This window comes from Pinus tabuliformis, chromosome 8, assembly GCF_031772625.1.
Source record: "Pinus tabuliformis cultivar Carrire ecotype Pingquan chromosome 8, CPIR1, whole genome shotgun sequence".
NCBI lineage: Eukaryota > Viridiplantae > Streptophyta > Pinopsida > Pinales > Pinaceae > Pinus > Pinus tabuliformis.
The window spans coordinates 1,145,879,455-1,145,904,119 of NC_142294.1; positions in this window are offsets into that span (position 1 = coordinate 1,145,879,455).

The following is a 24,665-nucleotide window of genomic DNA, read 5'->3' on the forward strand; positions in this document are numbered from 1 at the left end:
TAAGAAAATACATTTTACAAAATGATTCTCAACGTATATGAAAACTGAAGTATGCAAAAGATACATCCATTGAGCCTTTATTTCCACTAGACCGAGGAGCCTTACATGCCAAAATAGAGACAAAAAGGACCAAGCTGGTTCAGAGTAAATTTTCATGGAGGTGGTTGTGGAGGAGGCAGAGGAGGCACCACTAATAGGTCCTCTCTCTCGTGCACATGAAAATCATTATGCTCAACTCTCACTTCTAGCACATGCAAGCATTCGTTCGTTCGTCAGTGGCTCCGAAAGATATTGGCCATTTGGCGTAGGATTTCATTCTGACTGGATTAGATATCTTCCATGTAGGCCACGAACTCATTCTAGTCCTGGTATTGGTGCTCCTCGAGGATGTCTAGGTTGGCTTGCATGCCTTGTAATTGTTCTACAATTGAGTCCATAATAGCTAGCAGAACCAAATGACCAGGGGAGCAAATCGGATCCTGGGAAACCTCCCCCACTCATCCCACACTCCCTGAATCTGTAGATGACAAACTATGATTATCTACATAAAGCCCCGCTTGCCACTATTTCCCTCTGCCTCTGTGAGGGCGACACCGCTGATGCAACATGATAGCAGGCGAGCAGCAATCTTGAACCTACAACACTACGAATTTCCCCAACTTCATAAGTTTTTTGCCCCTTTCACCACAGAAAGAAAACTCCTTGACCGACCAACAAAGAGAGGGTGGGCACAAATCCCAGAAGTAGATTCGACAGAATCCCTTAACTACCACACACTTAATTCCTCCATTGCTACTCTCCCAAGCACAACAGCCAAATATGGGACGAAGTTTCCTGGACAGAACCTCGCAAACTCAGCTAGGCTTAAAGGAAATGTTAAACTAGAGAGATAGTATAAAGGTTAACTGATTCAAACACAGCCCACGAAGGGCTCATATCAATTGAGAATTGCACCGGGAACCCACGAAACACCTTGACGGAGATAAGGGGTCAAGACCTCGAGGAGCCATAAACATTCGCCTAACAAGCACCTCACACACCCCTGTTCCACCAAACTAACAAGACTAGGGAAACTTACAAAAACAAGTGCAACCCACCCAAAAGAATACCTGACGATAAATTGTACCCTCGAACCCGAGAGAGCAACTAGATACCACCAGGAACATGTCACAATCATAAGGAAATACTCATAATAAGACCATAAATAGAGGAAATAAACTACCTGAAACCTCCCACACAGCAAGAAAACCAATATATTCCTTTGCAGACCATAGCCATAGATTCCACCAATACGTTCACATCTGACGCACGAGATTGTAAAACTAGAAAAATATTTACCATGGTCCCAAATGTACACTTGTGAGCTAACCAGGGTGATTCCAATTTCATGTTGGTTCTCCTACCTACTCGTTGTTTCATGTTTCACTTCTGGGTTGGATTTGCTTGGCCACCCAAAAGCAGGCTTACCACCCATGGGGCCTTCACTCGGGGAGCAATACCGATACCACGTGCATTCATATTGGGGGATATATACTGAGGAAAAATGACATAATTTATTGAGCATATAATAGGGGGTAAAGGGTTTTTATATTGGAATGTATAAAAAATGCAACTCAAAGTTAATGAAAAAATATAAAGGGGTATAAAATACATTAATGAAAAATTGATATCTATAATATCCAGTGAAGGTAGAGGTTTTTAAATTGGGAAGGTGTATTGGGTTTGCATTGGTAGTGTAGTTTTCAACCCCATACAAAAATTACCTACATACAAATTCTAAAAATAGAAAATAAACAATGGTGAGAGCGTAAAAGACAAAACAGATATACACAGAGATTTTCCACTGGATCCCAAAACCAAGACTATCAGATTGATTTTTCATTATATTCCTCAATGTTACAATACATATATATACATGTCAAAGCATCCATAAACCCCAATGCATTAACCCTAGTTTAGAATATAATCGTAGTTCCCTTGACCAGATCTACAAAATACCATAGACAAAAAATCATCATCCCCAAAACCATGTGAAAAATCCATGAATAAAACCATAGGTAGGTCCACCCACCTAATATAGGGTCCAAAAAAAAATTCTCGTGGTGCTGCCCTAGACCCTGTGCAGGGGGATACCACCCCCTTTGTGACCCCCCTGACGCATGGGGTAGTCGTGGAAAGAATATAACACACACCCAACATGTAGGGGGTTAAATAATGTAACTTTGAGAGGCATTTTCCAATATGTAGTCAAATTAAGGGTATTGTTTAGTATGTCACGAATGCACATGATATGTCAGAGGTTCATTGAGTGAAGCCCCTGTGTTACAACCCCACTTTCTCTGTTCATCTCCCAAACAACCTCAATCTTCCCCACAAGCGCAAGAGGCAAGATAACCAAGACTATCATGTCTAGAAGGATCGACAGGTGAGAAACCCATCCCAAACCATCGTAATGAATTTCAAGCATGTGTCTCGTGTGCCGAGGGAGAAAATCCTAAGGCTAGGTCGTTGTTCAGTTGATCATCCCCATCAGGGGAATTTAAGAAACAATTAAGAAAAAAAGAATAACATTTTTTTAATATTAAAAAATAAATTAATTAAAAAACATTAAAAAAATAAAAAATAAAAAACAAAAACATAAATAATAAAATACAAACAAATATTCAAATCCTGGTAGGTACCCTGGTCGCAGATCAAAAGGGTCCCTAGAGGGTGACAAGAGAAGCGAGCACTCCTCCTGCCACCCACTAGGGGCCCTTTTGTGCCACGACCGGGCAGATGGCCAATTCTTGAAATCGGTCGGCTGCCCACAGAACACAACCTTGTGCCCTATGGAAGGTCGATCGATTTCAGGAATCAGCCATCCACCCTCGTTGTGGCACTAAAGGGACCCTGGCGGGTGGGAAGAAAAGCGATCGCTCCTCCTTCTCCCTGTCCGGGGCCCTTCTTGCCACCTGTCATGAGCCCTTTTGCATCACGGCCAAGGCATTCGCTGATTTCTGAAATCAATTAGTCGCCCACAGAGCACAACCATGTGCCCTTTGTGTGGCTGATTGATTTCAAGAAATGGCCAACCACTCTAGCCGCGACACCAAAGGGCCCTTGGCAAGTGGTAGGAGGAGCCATTGCTCCTCCTTTCTCTTGTCGAGGACCATTTAGCGTCACGGTAGAGGTCGTTGGCCAATTCCCTAAATTGGTCAGCTGCCCATAGGGTACTACGCAGTACCCTATGGCAATGCCAAATGACTGCTAGCAGGCGACAGGAGCAACAGCAACCCTTTGGTGTAGTGGTCGAGGAAGCTCACTGATTCCAAGGCTCAGTCAATCATCCACAGGGCACTATGTAGTGTCTTGTAGGCGGTCGAACGATTCCAAGAATCAACAAGTCGCCCCTGTCACGATGCTAAAGGGTCACCAGCGGGTTGCAGGAGTAGCGACACTACTCCAGCCGACCGCTTGCGTTTTTGAAATTTTTTTTTTATTTCTTTCTTTTTAATGTTTTTTTGGTTTTTTTATTAAGTATTTTATTTTTATTTTTACTTTTAATTATTTTTAATATTTTTCTTTCAATTTTCTTTTTGATTTTTTTTAAATGTTTTTTTTGTTATTTTATCCTTTTTTTAATGTATTTTCCCTATGATTTATTTATTTAATTTTTTTAACCATGTTATATTTATTTTATTTTTTTATATATGTTTTTATAATATATATATATATATATATATATATATATATATATATATATATATATATATATATATATAACTTTTATTTTTAAATTTTTTTCTTCTTTTTTATAAAAAAAATTTGACTTTTTTAATTTGTTTTTGCTTTTATTTTAATTGTTTTTTAATGTTTCATAGGTTTTTTTTTCGTTATTTTAAGAAAATTTATGCATGATTCTCTATTTTTGGTCTTTTTTTAATAATTGAATTATTTTTATATAATTTTAAATTTTGTTGGTCATTTATAATTTTGCTTATTTTCATTAATGTTTTAATTTTATTTTATCTTTTTTTTTTTCTTATTTTTTTCCAAGAGTTGAGGCTTCTATTTATAGAGCAATTTTGGTCTAACATTTCCAAATCCATCACAGTAAAAAGAATTAGTTGACATTTCGAGCCAACAAATGTGATTTCATTTTGTTTTGTTATTTATTTTTATTTTTATTTTTATTTTACCTTTTTTTGTAGCAAGGCTTGTGTCGATGTTCGACTAGCAACTGAACCCACTTTATGTCAATTCAGTAGTTGATTTTTAAGTTTTTGTTACCATGGATCAAATTCGAGTCCATTATGTGTCAATTTGATAGTTGATTTTTAAATTTTCATTGTGATGATTAGAGCATTGGTCTCGAAATATGTTAAAATTTAAGATATTTTGTAATCATGATATTTGGATTTAATTCCATGGTTGAACAATGTCGAAATTTTAAGGTTTTTTAGAGTCACGATATTTATCTTTAATGCCATGGTTGAAAATTGTCAAAATTTTAAGGTTTTTCAGAATCATGATATTTATGTTTAATTTCATGGTTGAACAAAGTCAAAATATTAAGGTTTTTCATAGTTATCTTTAATGTCGTGGTTGACAATTGTTGGAATTTTTAAGTTTTTTAAAGTCGTGATATTTTCTCTTTAACATTATTGCCAAAAACTATTGGTATTTTAAGTTTTTTCTAAGACATGATATTTTATCTTTAACGCCATGCCTGAAAATTGTTGGAATTTTAAGTTTTTTCGGAGTCATGATATTTATCTTTAACGTAACTGCTTAAAAATGTTGAAAATTTACCCAGAAAAAGAAGAAGCATTGTTCCAGCATCAACATTTTTTGTTTTCAAGGTGTTTTTCCATGTTTCTTGTGCAAAAAAAACATGGTTTTTACTGTCATTTTTAAAAAATGGTGAAAATTTACTCTCCCCCCAGAAAAGAATGTTGTTCCAGCATACACATTTTTCATTTTCGGGTTGTTTTTTCATGTTTTTTGGGAGTTTTTTTGCTAGAGTTCTCGTTCTGAGGTTACAATTCTCGTTTAACCAATAGCTTTGTTCTAGTTGGAACTATGGAAAGGTTCTCAAAAACTTTTCAAATATATGGGGAGGTTGCACTGTTTCTAAGGGTGATTACTATATTCCTTGATTCCTATAAATGGACCACCCATAATTTTTAACCATAGGTTCCACAAACACCTATGGTCACGCCTATGGTATGCTCCCGTGGGACTTCACAATAGTAATCCTTGTAGATGTAGAACCCATGGATGTATACCTCATAGAATAAATCCAACATTTGTACTTCAAAAACAAAACTAGGGTCATTTTGTCATATACAATATAATGGATATTGATAAGAGAGAGATGGCACTATTTGTTAGGGATTTTTTGCAAGGAAACGATGAATTGATTGACATTCTTCTACTTGGACTAAACCCTAGTGTGCTTGAAGCATTGGGACGTGGAGGAAGCAAGAGTATTTCTTATTATCGTGATGATTATGGAGGATTATGGTATACCCCTGAGGGTATGCAGATACATTTCCAACATGAAGGGACATCAGAGTTTAAATGTAGATGGAGTCCCATCCCTATTGATGACTCCCATGTTCAAGATCAACCCAAATCTGAGCCCATATTCAATACCGACCTAAGGAGAAATGCAAATGTGGAAAATGGAGGTTATTTTTCAACGGTGTTGGTGAAGAAGGAACACTATAAAGATTTTTTGTCTTTATTTGTCCATGCCATATATTATTTTCTTCTACATCATTTATCTTCATGGTTTTTCCCTATTCCTTCAACCCCTATGGTTTTAGGGGCTTCAAGTTTGTTGTGATCCGATAGCCTCTCATTCTTCCCTCTTGTGGTGGTTCTCCATCCCCATAGACTGAGTTGTTACAAGATAAAGTTTTCCATATATTTATAAGAAATCTTGGAGGGAAATCTTCCCCTTTTTGGAACAGAAGCGCAGACCCTATTTTTCTATATAACAAACTATAGAACAAAAATGGGAAATTCCTATAACATTTCAATGCTTATAGTTTGATGGAAAGGTTCTCCAAGATTCTTCCTAGCTCAAATACTACACAATTTTAAAACATTCAACCATTATCCTCAACTCCATATTACGTGGGGGAGTTCCTAGTGCCAGGAATGTGAATGGAAATTCTTCAAGTGGTACCTATTTCTCTGTTAAAGATGTAGTTCAAGGCAAGGCCTCATCCCTAGTAGATCAGGACCAAAATATTCTAGGCCCTTATATAGTAGAAAAAATCGAGAAAGCTCCATCCATGGAAATAAATCATTAGGGGAATTTTGAGGTCTAAAATGGGCCTCCTAAGGAAATTATAAAATAATAGTGGAAATAATAAAATAATATTAGATTACATCATCAAATTTTAGAGGGAAAAATGAAAAAATTGTCTTTTCAACTCGTATTTTCATTTTATCTCCGTATGGGTTTACTCAAATTTCAAGTGACAACACTCATTGGATGCAAAATTTGATTCCTCATCCAAGGAGTACCCATATTTCATACTTTCGATGGACCCTACTATATGAAAAATGAGAAATACATGAAAAATGTGATAGTAATCACATTTTTTCATGTATTTCTCATTTTTCGTGTAGCGGGATCCATCGAAAGTATGCAACATGCATACTCATTGGATGAGGAATTAAATTTGCATATAACGAGTACTCATGCTTGAAATATGAAAAAAACCTTAGGGAGATAAGTTTAAAATACGAGTTGAAAAAGTAGTTTTATTATTTTATTATTTTTTACTTTTTTACTCCAAAAATGGTGAATCATCCCCCATGGTTGACATCATCATATTGAATCCTATTGGTTCTTATAAAGTTTATTTTGGTTGTACATTTTTCTTAGGAGGCCCATTTTAGACCGACCTCAAAATTCTCCTAATGATCCCTAAGATATCTTCCATTTTCTTTGTTCTTTAGTTTAAAGCAGTTATTTCCATATTTAATGGCTTTTGGCCAAAACCTAAAGCTTTAATTCAATGGATTTTCTCCATTTGGACTCTGAAATATGACATATACTTTGCTCAAAAGGATTTTTCAATGTCCAATTTGAAACTCAGAAGAACCTAGACTATGCTCTAAATGTAGGGTTTTAGGGTACAACGGGGTTATTCATCACTTTATGGTTCCTTGAGTTTGATGCCAACAATATGGTGGTCTCCACCATGCTGATTTGGGTGAGGCTTCCAAACCTCCCACTTCCTTTTCGGCATCATAAATTACTAGAAGATATAGGAAACACTTTGGGAAAATTCAAAAAAATGGATTTGGAAAGAACAAAAAATGGTCTCTTCACATATGCCAGAATATGTGTGGAGATTGATCTTAGAAAAGGGCTCCCATATCATATAAATTTGAAACACAACAACTTCCTCTAGTCTCAAGTTCTTGATTATGACAACACGACATTTTGATGCCGTGTCTTCTTTCAAATAGGTCATTTACAGAACTCATGTCCATAGGAAAAGAAGAATCCTAAGAAGAAAAAGAGGTAGTCTAATAGACCAAAAGGGTGTCAATTTTTGGAGCATCTTACTTCTGAGGATGAAGAAGAATAAAACAAGGAAATTCAACTTGAAAAGTGAAGAAATAAATGATATGGTCCAACAAGGAGATAAACTAATTGAGAATGTCATGGTTCTTTCAAGAACTGTCAACAACCAATAGAAAGGAATGGATCATGAAGTCTCTCTGAAATTGAATGGAATTTGGGGCACAAAAAGAGCCCATGTCTCAGAGAGCTCAGATTTTGAAAAGGAGGTCCCTCTTGTGGGACAATAATTGGATTTGGTTCTTATTGAACCAAATTATGATGGTTGGTAAAAAGTGAAAAAAAAAAGGGAAAGCAAGAAAGAATGCAATCCTCCAGATTCTCCTCAAAGGTTCCTGAAAATGTGTCATTGATGTCCTTCCATTTGATCTTGATATCCTTGTCTATGAACATCTTAGTATCTTCACAGATGGGCAAGTTCATAGACACTTGCTCGACCACATCTCGAGTTGCACTCTCAATGGTGTCCTTTGACCCTGCTCTGTTGGAAGCCATTGTACCTACATTTTTGAGTGACTAATGAACATTTGTGATGTCTGGAGATAGAGAAACACTCATGGGAATGAAACTGTAAGTTGAAAACCAAAATAAACTTGAGGGCTGACATGCAACACACCTGGGTGCCTAACTGGAAAATTTGCGCAATTTTCTCTGGGAGATACTGGGAGACTCGCTGCCAGAACTACGCAGATCACAGCCCAGACTGCCAGTGAGCTAAATGACTGATGAAACTGTGCAGAGAAAAATCCATCTTGGCCCACTGAGGACTTTAACTACGCAATGCGTAGTTTAAGTTAGCATGACTGCAACCCGAGAAAATTGCACTGTGCAATCTCGGGGACCAACTGAGGCACTGTCTCTTGGAATTTCACAGAGCACATCTTGGGAGGTCATTGTGGTGAAATATCTATGCAATTCCTGGGAGAAAGGAAAGGCCTTCCATCCCAGAAGTGCACAGTGCAAGTAGGGCAAGGCAAGGTCTGGGCCAAGGCAGCTCAGACCCACCGATGGACGACTGAAAACAGTAAGGACTGAATGCATGTGCGAAGCTGGATGCAAAAATGAGTGAATGAACATGCATGCAATCAATAAGTGTAGGATTCAGTAATATGGGAAAACAACTAAGTGTGTGAAGTGAGTCACCATAACGATGACCATCAGTGCAAAAACAGTGTCATGCATGCGACAATAAGGAAATGCATTACAAAACTCGAAAAGATACTCCTACAAGCTAACATGCATTGAAACGATAGCAAGCATTCAATAAAAACCAAGCAAACAAAACTCACACAAAATGAAAGACAAAAGGTGGTAGAAAAGCAGAAAAAGACATGAAAAGCAGACTTACCCAGAAAAAGCTGCAATGAGTTTGCCGAAGGTTCCTAGATGCATTGGGAATGTTAGAGCTCCAAGGTCGGAAGTGAGGAATGAGCTCTGAAGCGTTGAATAAATAGTTTTAACAAGATCAAGGCTTATGATGTGCATGCCACAAATCTAGGAAAAAGTGACACTTGGCGGAAGGTTTCTAAAACAAATTTTGCATGTAACCCCTAGCTGCTAAAAATAGATCCCTAAAATCTAGGGATGCTTTTTGTTTTTTTCTTTTTTCTTTTTTCAAGAAAAAGCTGTCATGCATGTAAAGCAAGATTGCATAGACATGGATGGATCATTCAACCTGTGAGCACATGCGACGGACAACAAGCCTTGGGATGACTTCTACGCAGTTTCTGGGATGAGTGGCTTTGGTTGCCCCTCAAGCTCTGCACAATTTCTGGATTGAATCCAAGGCTGCCAGCTAGAACTACAAAAATTCTAAGATCAAGCCCATTGATGGGCTGCTCTGCGCAATTTTCTTGGGGAAGCAGGCCTGCATGCTCTGCACAATTTTGGAGAGCAGTGCTAGCTATCAGGATACACTACGCAATTCTGAAGAGCAAGGTTGGTTTCCCTCCAATTCTGCACAATTCTCCAAATCAGCACAAGAACCGATTGAAAGCCAAGTCATGGGAGGTCAGCTTGCAAGTGAAAGGAAAACAAGTTAGTGAACAAAAGCTTATAAGCCAAATAAACTCAACTGAAAGCATAAGTACCTAGGCAGTGCAAGACATGCTACTAAGTATGGCTAGTAGGGAGGCTCCAAAATGAAGCTAAGGAAAAATTTTGGAGGATGGTTGTAGCCACTACAACAGTAGGGTTTGGTGATGCTCAAGCTATTTTCTAGCAAAAATGAGCCTCAAGCTATTGGCGATGCTCAAGCTATTGTTGTAGCCACTACAACAATAGGGTTTGGTGATGCTCAAGCTGGTAAGGAGGAACTCCATCTAGGTATGGAATCTTTACCTTAAAAACATCTATAGTATCTGATTCTCTACCTCAAGAGTTATGGTCTTTGTAGTTAATTCCTTCATGAATATTTTCATTTTGAAATCAAAACTTTACAAACACAACAATGAAATCATGCAAAAATACAAGCAAGCCAATAGGATTAATGGTACTGACAAATAAGATACATTAAATACTTTTTTTAGAAAACACTCCACCCAAAGGTTATGAAAATTTTGCAAACTTTGATTGAAATCACTGTGGGAAGGAGGGGAGGTTAGATTAATTAGAAAAACAAGACAATAATATTTTATTAAATCAAATCTCAATTACTCACACGGTGGGGTGTTGCCACATGGATTTTGTCGTATTTGGCTACCCATAAATGAAGATGAAAATGATTTAGGTATTGAAAAGCAAGAAAGCTATTTGGGGAAATGGGTTCTTTGGAGAAAAATAGAGGTGGGTGGAATTCAACCCATGGAAATCTATGGGGAGATGAGCTGAATGGGATCCATCAAAAGAGCCTAATGTTGCTACTTGGGGGGATTTCAATTCAACATGGGCGCCTCCATGTTTTGAAGCTTAGACCTCTTCTCCCAACTTTCTCGAGTCTTCACTATATTATTTCCACTATAGTTCTAAGGCTTCCTTCATACTTGCCTTTGGAGGCCATGTGCTTGCCCTTTTAAAACTATTTCCCTGCATCTCACATCTAATGAACAAAATATTTTTATTTTCTATTTTCAATTCTTTTACGATATTGTAATAACTAATTTTCCCATGCATGTAACTCAATTATTTTTTACAAATGCGCTATTACTCCGAATTTGCACCACTTCAATAGCAAGTCACTTTACTCCAGTATTTTCTGTGGGAATTGGAGGGTTAGCACTAGGTCCAAAGGCATTAAATCCAAATAGTCCTCCTCGAAATATAAGATTTATTAATAACATAGGCCCTATAAGCATTGACTCGAATCACCTAGCTTGGACCAAAACTTGCTTCAAACCCTAGTTTCCATGGAGTTATAACTTGATCTAAATACCACAGATCCAAATCTTAGGGGTTAAGATCCTGAAGGCTTGAATTTTGAGAGAGAAGGAGTGAGAATATTATATTTACCATGAAAAGATAATAATATACTTTGATAGAATCCAATTATATTTAATGGAAAGGGAAAAAAAAATGTATAACTACATCATGAAGGAAGAATGTTCCTTTGAAAGGTCAGGTTCAATATTTATAGTGTTTTTGGTGCTGTTACGATCCTATAATCTATATGATCATAAGTTGATTATTTGTGAATTTTCATGTGTATGATTATTGTAAATAATTTTCCTTTCTACAAATTATTTCTGAAAGAAAAGAAAAGAAAATAGAATAAAAGAAAAGAAAATAAAGGGGATACAAAAAAAATATAAATATGAGAAAATTGAAAAAAAAGAACCAAAATACCCCAGAAATAAGTGAGCAAGTCTAAATGCCACTCAAAAAATGAAAAAATGCATCAGTAATACCTTAGAAAGTTTGAATAATGTGCTTCCAATTAAAATGCCACATTGAAGTATATAAATAGGATTAGAATTTTAATCATACAATTTAAGTGTGATTAGGCTTAATTATATATGATTAGTTTAGATAAGTAAATGTTTTAACTGCATAGTGTAATCCTGGTTAAAATTACAGTAGTTAGAATAAAATTGGTTAACCACACTAATTAATCATTGTTTAACTTTGCTTTGATTAAATTAGTTAAAGTTGATTAATTAAACTACATCATTTAATCGTGGTTTAATTAACAATGAAATAAAATTAATGTAATAAATTTTCTTTACATGCTAAAAGTGCAAATGTATATGGTTTGAATGAAATTAAACACGACATGACATTTTGTCATTTTCTGAGTAAAATTCTCACAGTGTTGGATGGTGGAGATCTCACCTGCTCGGATCAATGACGGGTGATGAGCTTCAGTCCTTCCCAACCAGTCCAACATTTAATCATGACAGGGAGGGGGTTTGAAAGGGCAGAAACTTCTTTCCCACTTTGGGTGATGTGGCGGCCTCCCAGGTGCTTTGCACCACCCCGCCCCCCAAAACCCCTTACTTCCTCCCCCCCTGAAAAACATCATCCGCCTCCCGCCAAAAATAAGAACGTTATCCCACCATGTCTTCCATCCCATCCACTAACCTTCTGCCACATACATTCCCCGCTCTCACCTACCGTTACTCCTCCCCCACTCTTACTCCAACCTCATCCCACCATCTATCCCACCTATTATGCCTATCCATTAACTACCCATTCACCATGTGAACATTCCCCCTTTGTCAACGGATCCATTCCCTAATGGGCCAAACTCAGTTATAAGTCGTTTTTACACTATAAAAACCCACAACCCCATTCAGTGGCCCCCTTCTGCATTTTGTTCCTGGAAATTAAAAAAAGAGATTCTTTATAGTGACCAATCAGCAAAATCTACCTACCTTTGCAACCCGGTTAGCAAAAACATAGCCTGTACAACCTTCAGTCATCAAGATTACCTATCACAGCCACAAGAAATAAGTCACCAACCTCTAGTTCCTTTTCTCGAGTAATCATAGTATCCATTATTTCTTTTTCTATTCATCATGGCCCCTAAAGGAAAGTCTAAAAAAACCAAGGAAAACCCCATGTTACCCCCAGTCATAGACCTGGACCATCAACCTCTGGTGGACCAAGAGTACAAAATTGTTGAAACCAGTTGTGAATTCGACTTATATGAACTTCACAACTAGTTAAATCAAAACTTCTTAGACTAGAGCGATGAGTTGAGTCTCTGAGACTCTCTCCTACCCCAATTCATATTTCCCCAAACACACCATTTCCCTGAATTTGTCTCCTAGTGTTAGTTTAGGTATATTCCTAGTCAAAGGGAAATTGTGGCCCAAAATGGAGACATTTTGTTCACCATAACCCCTGAGTCAATCAACCAAATGCTGCAAATCCCAAATAATGACTCTCTAAGCCCATTTTCAATAGATTCCCTCATGGAACTCTACAAGAAACTTACCTTCCCATAGAGAGCTAAATTTTTTGAAATTTTCCTACCAGAAGATGTTCAGTTACCAAAAAAGAATCCACCTTACCCATCTTCTATGTTTCCAGACATGACCAAGCAGATTATTTCATTAGTATCATGTCTTTTAGGCTATCAATCTGATCAGTGGGTTGATGAGCCCATCCTAGGTTTTCTATTAGTTTTTTCCATAAGATAGAAACCTTTTGTCATTTTCAACTATAGTCAGTTCTCAACAGAGGGAATGTTTAAATATGCTTCTGTATTAGTTTATATATTTTTATTTCACCAAGCCAAGAGATTCTAGATTTCATTACAAAAATTATATGAGCAAGGCAATGCTCAATCAGTAATTCCGATGGACTTCCTTGATGAGTAAGAATTCCAATGACTTTACCTTCAATAACTTTGTAGATCAAATTCTATATACAATTTCTGGCTTGCTGAATAGTGATGTGGAGCCTAGGATAGGACCAGAAATATAGAGAATTCTGCATCTCAGTGAGTAGACTAAGACAGGATATTGGTACTTGTACCAAAACTATACCAAGATCAGAGTTTATGGGGGTGAATTGCCACCATATAAGCTGCCAAAATTTGTTCCCATGAGGATCTTCTCATTAGATTATATAATACATATGATAAATATGGATTATCTTCATTTTTTTGCAGCAAAGAAGAACTCTTAGTTTAAGATGAAGGCACAAGTTGGACCATTTATATGTAACACCAGGGCAGCAGGTAAGGAGACAAATTTTCTTCTTAAGCAAATGAATTTCAAGTTGAGTTTCACCTGGTCATATGACCCCTTTGGCATCATTTCCAAACTGAGAGTGGAGCAGAAAACCACTCCCTATACTCACACTCCTAGACCAGAGATAGAGAAATTTATGAATCAAAGTCAGTGGGAGGAGAATACTCTACAGGAGGCAGAAGAGCAGGTGATATCCACAACTACCTCACAGACTCTAGTACCTCAAGAGAAATAGGACAAGAGGCCAAGGGAGGATGTTTCCCCTTCAGTGACAGAGATTGGAGTCAAAGAGTTTCAGATATACAAGAAGAAACAGAAGACTAATCCTACACCAGTTTTTCTGCAGGAGGATGATGAGCAGTCCACCATAGTCCTAACAGGCCCTCATGCTTCTACAAGGAAAGAAGATATCCTCACAGGATCTCCATCTTCCTTAGCTTCCCAAGATCCCCCAGATACAACTCAAACAACAGAGTTGGTTCAGGACTAGGCTGAACCAAACATTTTTTCCAAATTCAAAGAAATCAAGAAGAAAAATGAACTGCTCAAAGCCACCACATACTCCCAATTCTGGAAGAAGACAACCTCTTCACAGCACATGCTTCTTTCAGCCTTTGACACAAAAAAGGGGAAAATGAAAATTTCATTCCTTCAAGCATAGGTCCCATTTCCAAAAACTCTAGTTGATTACAAGAAGTCTATATTTTCCTTTGATCTCGAGCAGATTCACCCCATTGACCAAATGGACATGCATAAACAAATTGGTGAAATGCTATACTCTACTCTGACCAATATTGCCATGACAACATCCAAATTGCAGACCTCAGTCAACAACATACAATCTCAGTTAAAACTTGAAAAGATCCCATCTTTGGCTAAATATACAAAGATCAAATCATTGGAAGACGTTGTAATCAAATCGGGGTATGATCTCAGCGATGTGAAAGCAATAGAAGAGATTGTAAAAAGGAAGAATGTTGATATTGTAGCACTCAAGAAGAAGCTCAAGCTTCCCTCTATAGAAGACCCATAGACTAAGGAAGTTGGGGAGCTTGAGAAAGAAAAAGAGGACATGTTCAAAATTATAATTGAACAAAATGGTCAGATTAAGGACATGAAAGTTGAGATGGAAAAATTTCTTAAGGAAAAGGAGTAGTCTTCACAACTAACAATAGTTCCACTAACAACAGTCCCTATTTAAATTGCGACCATAGCAAGACCATCTACATCGACAACAACAAAAGCAAAAATCACAGATTCCTCAAATGAGCTAGTTAAAGCTATGGAAGGCCTGTCCATCGGAGGGCAGGAAATCGAAAAATTAAAGGCCCAACTTAGAACTTTACGAGAGCAGAAATCAAAAATAGATAATTTATATATAGCAGAGCTATAGAAATCTCAAAGGCTAACCTAAAAGATTGAGCAACTAGAAAATGGTTCTATAATGGCTCAAACACTAGCAGAGACCAAAGAAAATATATGGATTGAAATCAATGAGGCCATCACAGAAATCTGGCCTTCAATTGAAATAATATTTGAACATGAGGGCTTAATACAGAGATCAAAGGAGCTAATTGAAGAAGTCAGAAACATCTTGGGAGAGAGGCAAGGGGAATCTAATACTTTAATTAAACTTTTGAATTCAAAGACCAAGGATGAGTTCGCATAATTTGAAATTGCAGATAGGACAAAGATTATTTTGGAAGTCAGAAGAGTCCTTACTAAGAGGAATTTTCTAGTACAGTTTGAAAACAAGTGCCAACATTTAGAGACCAGCATTGAGAAGTTCCATAATAAATTTAATGTATTACACTTAAAGGGACTACCAGGACTAAAGGGGATTGGAGACAAGTTAGTGCAACTAATAGATTACCAGTAGAAACTGTACTCAGTAGTCTGGGACAAATCAAAGTTTTCTACTATCAAAGGCACAATCACAGGAAAATATTTCATGGAGGCTTTAGAATTCGATTTTATTATCAGAGCTGAAATCAAGAATTTATTTTTGGTCAAACAAACTTTCCAGAAATATACTGAGGTAGATGAAACTTATAGAAAGTTGGTTAAAATGCCCATTCCAAATGAAGACAGATGGGACAAGCTGTGTCAACTCTTGGAGTAAAAAGAAGTTTTATCTTCAGTAATAGAGTAACACTTTTCCAAGCCTAGTCATCAGCCACAACCCTCAAATATAGTGCCAGCATATTCAATAGTTTAAATGTCCTATATTTTTGTTCTATTTATGTAATACAGTTTTGAGATATTTGTAATAAATCTTGATTTTTTCAATCAAGATATTTTTCTTTAGAATTTGTATAAATACTTTAGAATTCGAAGTAATAGAGGTTGGAACTTGGATGAAGAAAGCATGCTATTGATGTAAAGTTGTTCGCTGAGCTGAAAGTGATCATTTCTTTAATACATAAATTTGTTCCAGGATTCTTGTGTCAAGCGAACTGGGGATGTTTTTCATTTTGTAAACTTGTTGTATCTCTGTTTTCCATATTTTATTTTTATCTATATTGTTTAAAGAAAATGAACGACTGAATTTTTTTAATTACACTATGTCTTGGCATAGAAGCAATATCTATGTTTTCAAACTGAAATTAAATATAAAATTCTTAATTGCTCTATGTGTAATGAACCTTAAGCTTTTCCTCTCTATCACTCCATTAAGCAACGGAGATCTAATAGCCTGCCTACCTTGCCCTGTTACATAAGTTTTGGTATTTATGCATCTAATCACCCCAAGGCCTTTGACTCCATTTGTTCAATGGCCTTTCTCTACAATTTCAACCAAACAATTCAAAAAACCAAGCTTTGAACCTTACATCTAGCCTAAATCCTAAAGAAACGAAGCTAAATCTGACAAAGAGTTCCCTCTCTGAGTTTAGAAGGGATAGCTTCCAAACTTAAAAGTGGTTTTGTGGTTACCTCTGCAATTCCTTTACATCTTGTGAAATTACAGAATGCTAACAGGTGCCTCCTTGAGTTACATATTTTTAATATTATATACTATGGGTGAATACCACGGGGGGTACCACTATCCACTCAGATAATTGCGGAGATGGGGGAAGGAGATGAGGGATTTTGAGAGAAAGCATCGGTTGGTTATCTCAGTTTTGTCAGTGATGGAAATGACTCAAAGTAGGGGAGGATGTTAGGCCCTAGGGTGCCAGGTTGTGTCCTCGACTCATCCACGCACCAAACATGCTCTTCAGACAGATTGGTGAGATGAAGAGCCATGGGAAACACCTCATCACAAGATTTACAAAAAATATATCACAAGGAATGTGATGATAATGGAGATTGGGTGAGAGTGTGCCAATGTTAGGTGTCAAAAAACCAAAGTGGGGTTTCTTTGCATTTAGGCTTGGCAGCAAGACCAAAACATGTGCCACAAAATGAGCCAATCAAGAAGGCATTTAATTGAAAGATGTGTCGACCCGAGGTGATGGGCATCCAACTAATCGGTGAATGACTAAATGAAAGACGAGTGAGGGTGGGATGATGGGGTTCAAACCATCCTGAAGCGCACTACATGAGTGACAAATCTGATCCAACATAACCAAAGAGTAGTGTGAGAGGAGTCATATGGTGCAGCCAAGTGCCATATAAATAAAGCAAAATGCACAAGGGAAAGAACAACAATGAATTATTTGAGTCACAAGATGTAGCGAAGTGTGAGGTACAAAGAAGAGTTGAGTTGGGATGAAGAAGTAGCCTAGGAGGCCTATAGTCATGTAGACCCAAGCAAAGGGAGGACCAAAACAAAGAAAGAACCGTCCAAGTGATACGGTGACCTGGGTAGGGTGATTTGGGTGATAGGTTTCCTTTATATTTATGTTATGGGTTTTGGAAATGTACTTTATGATGACCAAACCATTGTCTTGGGTATTTGATGTACTTGTTATTCATTTATAAAAGAAGAAGCATAGAGGGTCCTTCCTTTATAAATTTTGTGTACATGTGTGTGATTATCTGTGGATGTATTTTATTGTAAATAATTCATGCAATGTGGTAGATGTGACAATATGATTTTTTCTCTACATTAATGATTTCACAACTTAATATAATATAGAAGTTAACAAGAGTAATATATTGTGAGAGGTAGTCTGGGTGAAATAACATTGTATTACACTAGGAAGTTGTGAAACACACCAGTGTCGCATGCTCGAGGGGCCACGATGTCGAGCATGTGTTGTAACCAAGTAGAGCCCCTGGGATCATGATAGTATCACTAAAAAATCTACAATTTAAATAATAACAACAAAATTTCTAATATTTTTAAAGCTCTCAAACCCTACACAAAATCAAAGTGTTCTTTACATTTCTAGAAAGTATTTATGAAAATTCCATATTTTAAATTCATAATATTTATATAAAGAAACTCATATGCATCATATTTTACAAATAAAATAACATAAAAGAATTAGAAAAATTACAATTTTACATAAACATCTAAATATTCCATAACTCTTATAAGTATTTTGTGATAATTCAACTTTTACCCAATTTTTTCTTCTTCTTTGTAATGTTAACTAAATAATATTTTAACTAGCAGTACATTATGACAACACATAGATCTATGCATAAGCAGGTAACACATGTAAACCATAATCATAAATGCAAGTGAAGCATGATACATCAACAAGTTATCATCATCATCATCACATAGAGACACCAAATATTAGGTGGAAAACCCAAATGGGAAAAACCACCATTATTGTTGTCTTTGTCTTCTTTTATTAATATTCACAAAATATTATTTTACATCTTGCACTGCCACAAAATTCTACTAATGTGCAAGCTTCTACCTATTGGAGGCTACCACCTCATTTTGTTTCTCCAGCTAACATTGGAAGGAAGCCACCGCTCCTTAATCAAGTTCTTTGGCCACCACAAAAAGGAAGCTACCACTCCCTCACTGAAGATTCCAACCATCAGACCCTTTGTGGAACTTGTTTAAAAAATTTTAACACTCGATCCAGTTGCAACACATATTAAATCTTGTAGGTCACTTTTCTTTTTTCTAAATTCAAACTTCTATGATTCATATTGATTGGAGAAAAATATCTCTCGAATTAATCACACACTATTTTTGGTGTCAACCCTCTATTGTGGTTCATCAAGAGGACATGGATGGAGGACCTGATCTAACATGAAAAATAAATAGTGTGGAGATGATTTAGAGAATTCCAATGAAAAAAATAAAATGATACATTAGAAAATCAAATTAAACAAAAAAATTATAAAACTGACCACTTAATTAATTAAAAAATAATTTAAACATTTAAAATCATAAAATATAAATATAAAATGTATTATTAGAAATTAATATAAATCAATGTATTATTTAATATATGTATATGTATAACTTATAGATTAAAAAAAAAAAAGATTAAAAAAAAGAAAGACAATTTGTTAAAAATCTAACTATGATTAAACAAAAATTGTGAAGGAATTAAAATTATAATTCATATTAAATGAATAAAAATTCAAATATACATATATATATATATAAACAAAAATAAAAATAAAAATAAAATATCAACCGAATCTAATGAGGGAAAAAAATAAAATTCTAATTCATCTTTAAATAAATAAATAAATATATATATATATTTAATGAAAATTGAAAAATACATTAAATATAGAATTATAATAAGGAAATAATAAATTTAAATTAAATAATTAATAAAATAAAATAACAAAATCACTCTTTATTAAAAAAATCAATAAATAAAAATGGTCATGAAATCACTTAATTAAAAGTGACTAATTCACTTAATTAAAACTTTAATTCATATTAAATATATAGAAACTCAAAAAATAACATAACAAATATAAAATCCCCCAGTGACGTGATCATCCGATTTTCCAGTTATCACATGCGAGGCCATTGGGGCCTACCTGCTCTCCACGTGCTCATTAACTCCTCGTTCATGCGCGACCCAGAATTCCAATTCTCTTGCACGATATTTGATTCTGCACAATTTGTTGTTAAATTTGAGGGTCTCTTCGTGTATTAGTTCCGTTTGGAAGCTGGGGCAACGAATTCTGGTCGCGAGGAACAGAGAGGTGTGTGGCTTTGGTTCCATGGTAGCTCCTTGGGGTTTCGGCCTTGGTTAAGAGGTGCAGTGAAGGTCGACGACACTTCGGTGTGGGTTAGTTTATGCCATCTGGTTTTTTTTGGGATCTGGGTACACTCGAACAGACATTGAACCAAGTCGACTCGATGCTTTCGCCCATTACATGCTCGCACTTAGAAAACCATATTTCTAGGGTTTCCAGTCATCTGCTTGGGGTAAGGAATTTGTGTTTTCAAACTCTTCTGCATGTCTTTATGTTTTGAGGGTTGCCTCTCTGTTTTTTCGTGGTCGCATTGTATACTAGTGTGAGGGTGCCACCCTAGTCTCGCTGGTTGGTGGTATGTGTGTCTATTTGGGTCAGCGTCACAGAATTCACCCCTAGTAATTGTGGTTGTGTTGGTTATTTGGTGGGTGTTAAGAGAGGTGGGCAGGGTCTACTTAACCTTAATTTATATTAAATAAATATAAATATAAAATTATATATATATCTATATAAAAAGTAAACAAAAGACCTTAAAATAGTTAAATAAAAATATATAAAATAAAAATAACATATTTTAATAAGAAAATAATCCTCTCAACAAATTAATAATTGAAATCTATATATATATATATAATTGAATAATAAGTTTCTCTAAAAAAAATTGTGTTAATGATGTTTGAAACGTCAAACATTTTTGGTGAACCCTTTACCCATTATCAAGGACATGAAGCAAGAGTAAAGAGAAAAAGAAATAGAGACCAATCATTTTTAAAAGCAGTGATACCCAAAAAAACGTTAAAGATTATAGGTTATAATTTATTAAAATTTATTTTTTATTCTTCTTCTTCTTCTTATTAAAAATCTATATGTTAAAAATAAACAATATTAAACTATGTTAAGATAGTCTTCAGCAAAATCACATAACCCAACCAGTGTGGTTCATCGTCAGGACATGAACCACACTGGTTGGTTCGAAACGCGTCGACAAAAGATTGGTTATGTGATTTTGCCGAAGACTATCTTAACAATGTTATGGATCACATAAGTCTAAATTCCTTAATATTAAACTATTAAAAAATTAAATTATAAACAATAAACTATTAAAATATTAATACCCAATAATAATATTATTAAATTATTAAATATTAATATATTACTTTCAAAATAAAAAATGAATTATAAATAAAAAAATTATTAAAATGTAATAATACCAATTAACTTTAATAACCTATTGAAAATTTATAATAATTAAAAGTGATTATTAACCTAGACAAATATTGAATAACTAATGGTACTTATAAATGTTAAATTTTACTTATTAGTAATTGATAAACCATAAACTAATAAATTATTAACTAACCAATAGATAAACCATAAACTAATAAATTATTAACTAACCAATAGGAAAAATTATTAATAAAAATAATGAAATTGCAAATAATTAAATAAAAGGGAAAAATTATTATTATTATAAAATAATAATGCTAATAATAAAATTAAAATTATAAGGATGATTAGTATTATATTAACATTAATATTAAAGCCAAATAATTAATATTATAATTATTAAAAATATATCATGATTAAAATACTATTAATACTTAAATTTGAAGGAATACAAAGTTAAAATAATGATTGATTAATATAGTTAATTTCAACAATCGAAAGATTATTATAAAAGAGACCAGTGTTATTAAAATTGAAGTTGATTAAGATATCTATATTGTTAAAGTCAATAATAATAAAAGAGAAACTAAGAACTTATGATACTTGTTATTGAGGGGAGAGAGTGAAAAGCAAAACGGGTAGAGGGAAAGGGAACCAAGGAATAGCTTAGGGTTGGGTAGATTGGAAGGAAAAATGTATTTATTAATTAAAAATACGATAACTAATTGCAATTAAATAAAACTTAAATCTAACAAAATGAATTAAATAAAAATGATTATCATAATGATAAAATGATAATAAAAAAATAAAGAGAGAAAAGACACAGAAAAAAGAAGAAGATAAAACCAATAAGAATAATCATAAAGAAGAAACTAGGACAAAAGAGCATCTCCATACTATTTATTTTTCATGTTAGATGAGGTCTCCCATCTAAGTCCTGATGATGAACCATAGTAGAGGGTTTGAAAGGTTGACACCAAAAAAGGCGACGTCTCACCAAATTTTCAAACTTGACCCACATATAAAATTTTGCTCATCAATCTTATTCATATAATAATCAACAACAAATACAATTATGTCCTCAATATATAACTACATATATCATCAATCAATCAGGTAAAACCATCAAATTCATTGTATCAATATATGCTTATGTTCAACATGTGCATCCAATAGAAAACCCTAGTGATATCTAATCAATTCTAGCATAAACCTTAGTAGCATCAAATTATCTACCCTAAATTCAATCTCAACACTACTCAAAAACTTAAGCTTACTGTAACATAAATCCCCATGCAAATCAATCTGCCTCTAACCAAAATTTGATTATTCACTTAGCTAAAACATTAATACAAAACCAAACAACTTTCACAATCATACAAACCTTCACATGACATTACTAACATACGGAAATACATCTTTGTACACAACAACAACAATATTATTCAATTTTTTCTCAAGCGTTAGAACTAACCTCAATGTCATACATGTCTCGGACCAATAGCATGTTCTATGAATGTCAAGCATATAGATCCTCTGCTCATGCAAATAACAATAACATGTGTGAACATACTCATACTCATCAATACATGCACAACAACTCAAACTCAATGTAGTATAAATTCCATGAACACATAAGAAGTTAAGATATATCAATCAACGAATACCTCATCCATATACCATAGCTAACATCCTCAATACATCAAACAAATCTTCTCTACAATGACATCCTTCCACAACTATCTCATTGGCTTGATAATAATTGTAACCCAATACATCAACTAAATGTATATCAGATCTTCTCTACCACAACTATCTCATTGGCTTGATAACAATTATAACCCAATACATCAACTAAATGTATATTGCACAATACTAATTAACTCATGATAATCAACAACATATAATTTTCTTAACAATCTATCAAGTTATTCAAATAATCTCATCAACTCAACAAAGTCTAATGGCAACATGAACAAGTCCACAACACCAACACTAGAGCATCCACCACTATAGAGTATAAAAAATCTATCACAAAGCTCAACCACAAAAGAAATGTTCAATCAAACCCCTAATCCGTACAAGGAGGTGTTAACCATATACCACTACATGAGCCATATATAACTCTCCATTGACCTCTACTCGAATATCTCTTCCTACCCATCAACAATGACAAACCTGAGAAGCAACCTTAAAACATTAACCCTACAACCCATTAGATAGCACCATGAATAATACTTCTGCTATCACACTCAAACCATCATGTCAAAACAAACTGACGTAGCAGAAATACTTTATATTCTGATCTCTGCAACAAATGTATCAACTCATTGCTCATGACAAACTCATCAAAAAACTATGACTATCTCTATAACAATCCTTTCAATAGTTAACCGACAGTGCAACAATAATTTTGACTTTAAAGTGACGATGGCGTCTCCCGCACTATCACGTGGTCAGTCATGCAATGATGGCATATCATAGGCACATTACTTCATCAGATCTACACATTCCTTTTTTTTCACAGGTGTTTAACTTGTTTCAAGGCTATGTCACTGCTGTCTCTCAAACTCCTGCAACAAGTAAATTAGTATGTCAATACAAACCTTTCTTATCTATAACAACAACGAATCAACTTGGCTCATCAAACTACAAAGTCATAGAGATGGATCACTAACACTCTAGCAACAACCAACAAATCAGTAACATGAAGATCTACCTCTTTGTAAATCACTACAGGTGTGCCTTTTCTAACAAACTTATGTACTCAGTCTCAGATTTGGACATGCGCACATACGCAGGGAGGATAGATGCACCATTGCCATCTTTAGTTTTGACTGTCCACACTATGTTCAGAATTAACCTTTGTGAAATCACACATTTAACAAACAGATCAAACAAGAATTTCCATTAATGGTTAATCAATTGATCTATAACAGGATAACAGGGATTGGCTCCCTTTGCACAGATCTGAAAACTTTATCTTTGACTATAAAAGTTCAATAGGGTTAGGAGCTACACATCACCAGGTAAATGAACATCGACTTTGTCATGGATGAGATAGTTACAAAGTATAGATCAACTAATATACTTCATGACCACGAGAAATCAACCAAATTCCTATTTTAATCCAAGAAACATTATATCTGAACTTTCGGGACTTCACCATCTCACATGGTTTGATTTTACTTGTCTCAGTGTATCAGATCTCTGCACAAAGTCTATCGGCTTCATAATGGCAACTATGCAACTATCCCCATGACATTCTTGCATAACAAATTGTGAGTAGCTATCCACATGACATGGCATTATGTTGTGCAAAGTTATGACACTTTCAAATAATTTTTTTTTTAAATTTTATTTTTAATATAACTTTTATATCTCTTAATTCATTTTAAAACCACATAAAAATAACTATCAACAAATGAGAAAATTACAATTTACATTTAAAAAATTAAAAATTAGATTTTAATTTTCAAAATATTCTTTAATATTATTTTTTTCCAAAAAACAATATATAACTTTATTTTAAATTATATTATTAATAACAAATGATAAAAAAAATAATATATAAATTAAATATATATACATTTAAAAAATACATGGAATAAGATTCTTAACCATTGAGATTTAGCATGGAGATTATTTGTGTAAATAGGCTTTGTTACAATACTTTGAGTAGATACCATGGTCTATCA